The sequence below is a fragment of the Humulus lupulus genome, chromosome 3 (assembly GCF_963169125.1).
Source record: "Humulus lupulus chromosome 3, drHumLupu1.1, whole genome shotgun sequence".
Lineage (NCBI taxonomy): Eukaryota > Viridiplantae > Streptophyta > Magnoliopsida > Rosales > Cannabaceae > Humulus > Humulus lupulus.
The window spans coordinates 141,804,251-141,810,912 of record NC_084795.1 but is presented as its reverse complement, the minus strand read 5'-3'; the positions used below and the strand labels follow the sequence as shown (position 1 = coordinate 141,810,912).

Genomic DNA, 6,662 nt, shown 5'->3' with positions numbered 1-6,662 from the left:
TTTTATTTTGCAAATTATTTATAATTTAGAATATTTGTGTAATACTCTGAAATCCCAAATGCGATTTAATTGCTGAATTAGTAGGCCGGGAGGGCCATAATTGTTTAATTATGCCATTAAATGATTAAATGCATGTTTATGTGAATTATATTATAATATGATGTTAAATACATGCATGTAGGTCCACATTTCATTTCAGGGGTGTTTTGGTAATTTCGCCCGTTGAGGGCATAATTGTATATTTGGATGCATGTCGGCGACCTATTATTGAGACCACATTATAATGTGGATTTGTTCGAGCTATTCGGCATGAGACGATCTTTGAATATAAATTAGTGGTTTAGTCATAATAGGTTTAAGTTCGGGGCTTGAGGTGAGTCTCGGGGTGATTTTAATGATTAGAGCGTTGCCGAGAATTTAAAGGTAACGGGTTATGAATTATTGGTGTTTGAGAATATTGAAAGTAGCGGGAATTGGAGAGCGTTAATTATGATTAACGAAATAGGTGGAAAATGTCAATTTTGCCCTTGGGAGCCTTTAGAAATCCTTATTTGACCTAGGGGTATTTTGGTCATTTCACCCTTAGGATAGTATTAAGCTATTGAAGGTTGTAGAAGGAAGAGGAAAACAGAGCATAGAAAAAAACCTTCTCCCGTACCTAATTTCTTTCCTTTTCTTCTTGGATTTTTGAGCTTAAGTTGAGGAATCAAACTTGGGAAATAAGTCTTGAGAGCTTGGGAGTGTGTTCCACCATTGGAGAACATCATAATATGAACTTGAGGTAAATTTCTAGCCATTGAATCTCTGGTTTGCTCTGTTTTTTGCTTTGGTTATCAGTTGAGATTTCTAGGTTGGTTGATTGGTTTTGTAGGGAGTTTTTGGCTAGGCTTCTTATGGTTCTGATTCTTAGGACTTATGGGGATGGATTTTGGGTTCATTTTGCACCAAAAATGAGGTTTGGAAGCATTTGAATCAGGTTGGGAATGAAGAAGTCGAAGGAAGAGGTTTCAGGGACTGATCAGGCTGGGTGTAGCGCTACAACGCCCACAAGGGGGCGCTACAGCGCTACCCAGGGTTGTGATGGGCAGTTTGGGGTTCTGAGAAGAGTCCTGGGGCGCTAGTAAGTAGTGCTACTGTGTTCTTTCAGAATCCCATTTTGAGTGTTTTTAAGGGTTTTTGGCTAGGGGTTTCAGTCCTTAAGGCCCGGGATCGAATCTACTCACCGTGTGGGTACGTTTCGAGGTTTCGAGAGTGGGGTTTAGGTCAAGACCCTTTCATTGTTGATTTTCATTAATGAAGGTTATTATTGGTTATGATTATCTAAATGCTAAGGAATCAAAAGGTCGATCGTTTTCAGGGGTCGTTTTTCTTCTATTTCTCGCTGGAACCAGAGGTAAGAATACTGTACCCTATGTATATGACATGCGTGGTTGTTGTTGAGGCATGTTGGTTACTAAATGTTGGCATTGATTGCATATTAAATGCTTAGAAAATCTTGCTTACTTGTGTATGGCACTGACTAGTCAGGGACGGCACTGGTCGCGTATTACTGACCTGAGAGTCAGAAACGACATAAGCGTCATGAATGCAAGGTTGATAAAAGATTAGATCTAATCAATATCACCATTGAATGACTCTAGGTGCATTAATGTTGGACCGACCCTAAGGTCGATGAATACTATATGCGCTTGACTAGTCTAGGACTAGTTACTTAGAGTCAGGGCCTAAGGCCTAGGTGACTGCTTGTCACGTAGCTAGGGAGCGGAATCCCATGGTTGTGACCCTATGGTCATGTGGTAGGTTATATTGGTGACTAGTTCATCGAACACCTTTCTTGATAAGCTAGTGAAAGAATCACTTATTTGTAAAGCCCAGGTGACGCTATCGTCACATGGCTAATGGGAACGAAACCCACTTTAGTGACTTTTCCAATTGTCACTCCTTTATTTTTGACTGAAAGTCCTGAATTATTATTATGATCATTGTTGATATTATATTCATGTGTTACTGTGTTTTCTTGCTGGGCTTTGGCTCATGGGTGCTATGTGGTGCAGGTAAAGGGAAAGAAAAGCTCACCCAGCCTTGACTGGAGAGCTTAGGTGGTGTTGTCTACATATGCGACCGCTTGACCACCACAGCCAAGGAGTTCTCGTAGGAACTAGGGGGTTTACCTTGTTTTTGCCACTTTGGTCGGTGGGTTGTAAATTTAAACAGTAATGACCATTTTGTGTTGTAAATAACTTGTAAACGTTTTGATGGGCCCATGAACAGTTTTATGTTTTAAATAAAATATATCCTTCCCTTTGATTAGTTTTCCACCTTGCCCTATTAATAACACCTAGAAGCACGTTTTTTACCAAAGAACTCGGGTAACGAGTTAAATTCACGGTTCAACGTTCACTGTTATTGTCCTGGGATAACCAGGGAATTCCAACTTGGTATCAGAGCGTGCCAAGGTTAGGGTTCCTATAAACTGGTTGGGCATGTACACTCACCACTGAAGAAAATCTTGACTTATGGTTTGGTAACTATTTATGTAGTTATATGCATAACTGCTTAAATATAGTATAAATGCTTTACCTGTATGCATGAGACACCATGTTAAACCTGTGCGCTGAATATTGCATCTTCAGCAACCGTGTGCTAAATAGTACTGAAATTCCTGGAACATACTTATTAGTATTGTTGATTGGGAACTATTATTTGATACATGTTAAATGATAAATGCTATAATCATGTATCTATTTGTATATTTGTTTGACTGTGGAATATGATAGTTATCTGCTTGTTCTTGGACTGTAAGGCTTGACGATTGTTTCAGCAAGGTATAAGTTAATAAGAATGAATCCAGGACAGATAGATACTTCAACTGGCCAGAGTGATCAAGGCCAGAATAATAATAATAATCAGGGTCAAGAGAATTACAATGGACAAATTCCACAGCCATTTCTTGGAAACTGGCAGCAGTTATTTAACGATCTGTAGGCTACAGTGTTGAGACAGGGAGAAGAACTTTGTCTCCTGAGAAAACAGCAAGCACCTGCAGTGGCCAGTGTATCAGAGGCACCTCCTGTGTCGGTGCCAGCAGCAGAGCAGCTGCCTGAGGTTGGCAATAAATGGGAGCCTCTCTATGAAAGGTTCAGGAAGCAGCAACCTCCAGTTTTTGAAGGTGGTGCAGATCCTACCAAGGCAGAGCAATGGATGAGTATGATTACCACCATCCTGGACTTCATGAGGGTGACTGGTAATGAGAGGGTGGCTTGTGCCCGAATTTAGTGGGAGGTTATTAGCCAGACCAGAAATGTTAATGCCCTGAGTTAGGAAGATTTATAGACTCTGTTCAACGAGAAATATTATAATGATGCCATCAAGGCGACAAAGGCTAGGTAGTTCATCAGGCTACTTCAGGGAGGTTTGTCAGTCACTGAGTTTGCCTTGAAGTTTGATCGTTTGGAAAAAATTTCCATGGAGCTGGTGCCCACTGATGGGACCATGAGGGAGAGATTTCTCTAGGGGCTACGGCCCAGATTAGCCCGTGATGTTCGTATTACCACTGTGGCTGGGGTTACTACCTATGCACAGGTGGTGGAGAAGGCACTCACAACTGAGAGTGCAGAGAATAAGATCTCACTACAAGAAAAACCATTATGGATAACTCTAAAAAAGTGCTATCAATAACAGTTTATAACACTTTACTAAATGCTAACATAGCCCATGTTATTAAAAGTCTACACCCTTTTATAATAATTTTTAAGTGTTATCAATAGTGTTATAATTAAATGTTCCATAACAGTTTTTCTTTGTTACAAAATACATACAATATCAATTTATCAAGCTTATAAATATTTTCTCAAGAGTGAAACATTATGCTTATTTCATGACATTATTTAAATGTTATTATAGATTCTTTCATAACATTTTGTGCTTGTTATATTACATTAATAATAACTTTTGGTTATGGTTGTTATTTTTTTTTATGTATATTATATTTTAATAAAATTTACTTTTTGTACCTTGATAACAAAATAATGAAAAAATATATTAGATTTACAAAAATATCAATATCATCATATTAAGTAACTCGGTGGTCCAAATACATGTTTCACTTAATAAGTGAACAACTTTCAAAAAGTAAATTTAGAGAATCAAAGTCATCATGGTAAACTTCTAGCTAAAATGTTTAGCTAAAATTTGAAAAAACTTTAATGTTTGACTTAAAAAGTGAACAACGAGATCTAAAGATATTATGATGATTTGTTATTTCCATTTGCTTTGAAATCCTATTGTCGAGCTTTAAAAGTGTATCATGACCTTCCATTTGATTCCTTCTATCTGTGGAAGGGTCAGAAATGAAACAACAACAACATTAAAGCACTACTAAAAGTCATAATATTAAACAATGTATAACTAATAAACCCAACAAACTTGATCTTATAATATTCCCACTACAAAAATAAAAGCAAGAAACTATTCTGAATAGTATACAAAAAAAATCACATAATTATTGAATATGGCATAACAGCAGCAACATTTTAGTTAAAAGTTTAAGGATACACCAAAAAGTAGGAATAACGAAGTTTCTGATGCAAATAAACCCAAAAACAAAAAGGGGAAATACTAATAGTCTCTACATAACAGGAGATGATGAAGCCTCTAACATGTAACTTATGAAACTAATCAGAAACTATTTTGATTTGAATAAGTCATAATAAATATCAACATATATGCTTACTCCTATTTAATCATGACTTCATACTAAATAATTAATGTAGTTTAGATTATATCCATTAAATAACAAGTTACTCAAAAGTTTTCATGAACTCTGCAAGACTTGCCATGCGAATGCACACTCACCATATTCTATGCTTGCAATAAACCATGAAATATGATATATATATAAGCCACCAAAGAGAAAATCCAAACATATATAATATTCTCCATGCATCTCTTACATCAGAAAAGTGACCATAAGAAAACAGAAAACATCAAGTAAAGGAGCAAATTTCAGGCCCAATGCAACAAATGGTGCCTAAAATTGGATTAAAGTTAGGGAGTGGGCCTAGAGAAATAGCAGGCAGTACATTCATCCAAAGTTATGGTACATGGTTCCAAAATTTAATAAATAATATAAGGTCTGCCAATGTGATTTCTCTCCTATCCTAATTTTCATAGACAAATAGAATGTTATAAGCTAATACTCATTAAGTGCGTGAAATTCTATGATATGTTTATCCCAGGATTCAACAACATACCGTATTAACAAACATGGTCAATGGGAAACAATTACCATAATAATAAAATATAAATGGAAGATTCACCATACAAGAGCACCCCTAGATGCATATTAACATGTCTTGGTTCTTAACTAAGCCATTGTTGTCTATACTGAAAATAACCTAATTAAATAGAGAAAAGAATAAAAAACAATACCAGAAAGAAAAGTAGGTAGTAGCAGGATAGCTCAGTTGACTATGAAGTTTTACAATGGCTTTATCCTGTATTCAAACAACAAAATGATAGTCAAACAACAAAGACAAAGCAGCTATATAATGATAATAAATATGATAAAGAGCTTTGAAAAATATTGATGAGTACTGATTCAAAATAGAACAGACCTATAGCAATATTGCCAAGCCTTGCCATAATAATGATATTAATAAAGAAAGAGAAAGAGATTTTTACTTTCAAAAGATAAAATATATGCACTAAACCTTTTTTTAGCCAATTAATATTAATAAAGCTTTATAAGAATAAGAAAGTAAGTTAAATACTGAAAGAGGTAATTTATCAAACACTTTGCAAGCAATTAATCAGAAAAGAGAAACAAAACAACTAAACTACAAATATAGCATCAATCAAGTATATATGATACAATTCAATTTGCATAAACTATAAAGTAAGAAAACAGAGCATAAATAATACAGTAAGAAAACAGACTATAAACAATTTCGACTAAAAGCAAATCACAATAATGCATAAATCATGTTAATACATCTAATTCAAAGTAAAAACTATAACCTAAATGAAGAGCACAACATACATAAAGAGAAACAGAGCAACGAATTGGAGATTGATACTTAGAATGGCCCAATCTCAATCAATCTTTACGTTCAACATATATACACACAAATACAGCAGAGATGGATATTGATACCTCATACGGCTCACAAATCCAAAGAGAGAGAAAATCTTATGCGGCATAGGAGAGAAGAGCTTCATCGGAGCCAGAGTCGCGAGAGAAAAGGCAGAGAATTGGAGGAGATATTGTCGTGAAGTGAGAAAAAGATCACCGATGAGAGAGAGTGGGCGGGGAAAGGAGAGAGAGAGAGAGAGTATCTAGGGCTAAGAGAGAAATAATTGAAAAAAACAAATGGTAGGCCCAATACTCAAAACTATTTATAACATAATATGGACATAATATTACCGGCCCAATATGCAGTATCAATATATAAATCAATAACACTTTTTGAAAAATGTCATTTTTAAGTGGTATATATAGTCTGAAATGTTGTAGTGTCTGGCGAGACAATGCAGCCAGAAAGGAGTTCAGGAGGACAGGTTCTCCATTTGTGGGTTTTGGTAGGGGTGTAGGCCCCAGTGATCAGAAGAGGAAGGTTCCTGACACCTTCCCAGTTCCAGGTCCTGATAGGCGACCCCGTGGT

General features: G+C 36.0%; 1 long non-coding RNA gene across 1 annotated transcript; it reads right to left on the bottom strand.

Moving 5' to 3' along the window:
* Positions 1-4,091: 4,091 nt before the first annotated feature.
* Positions 4,092-6,327, bottom strand: LOC133821388 (uncharacterized). The gene is made up of 2 exons (XR_009887531.1): positions 6,155-6,327; positions 4,092-4,332 (listed from the first exon to the last, which is right to left on the bottom strand). It is a non-coding gene; the product is annotated as an uncharacterized LOC133821388 (long non-coding RNA).
* Between the last annotated feature and the right edge of the window lie 335 nt (positions 6,328-6,662).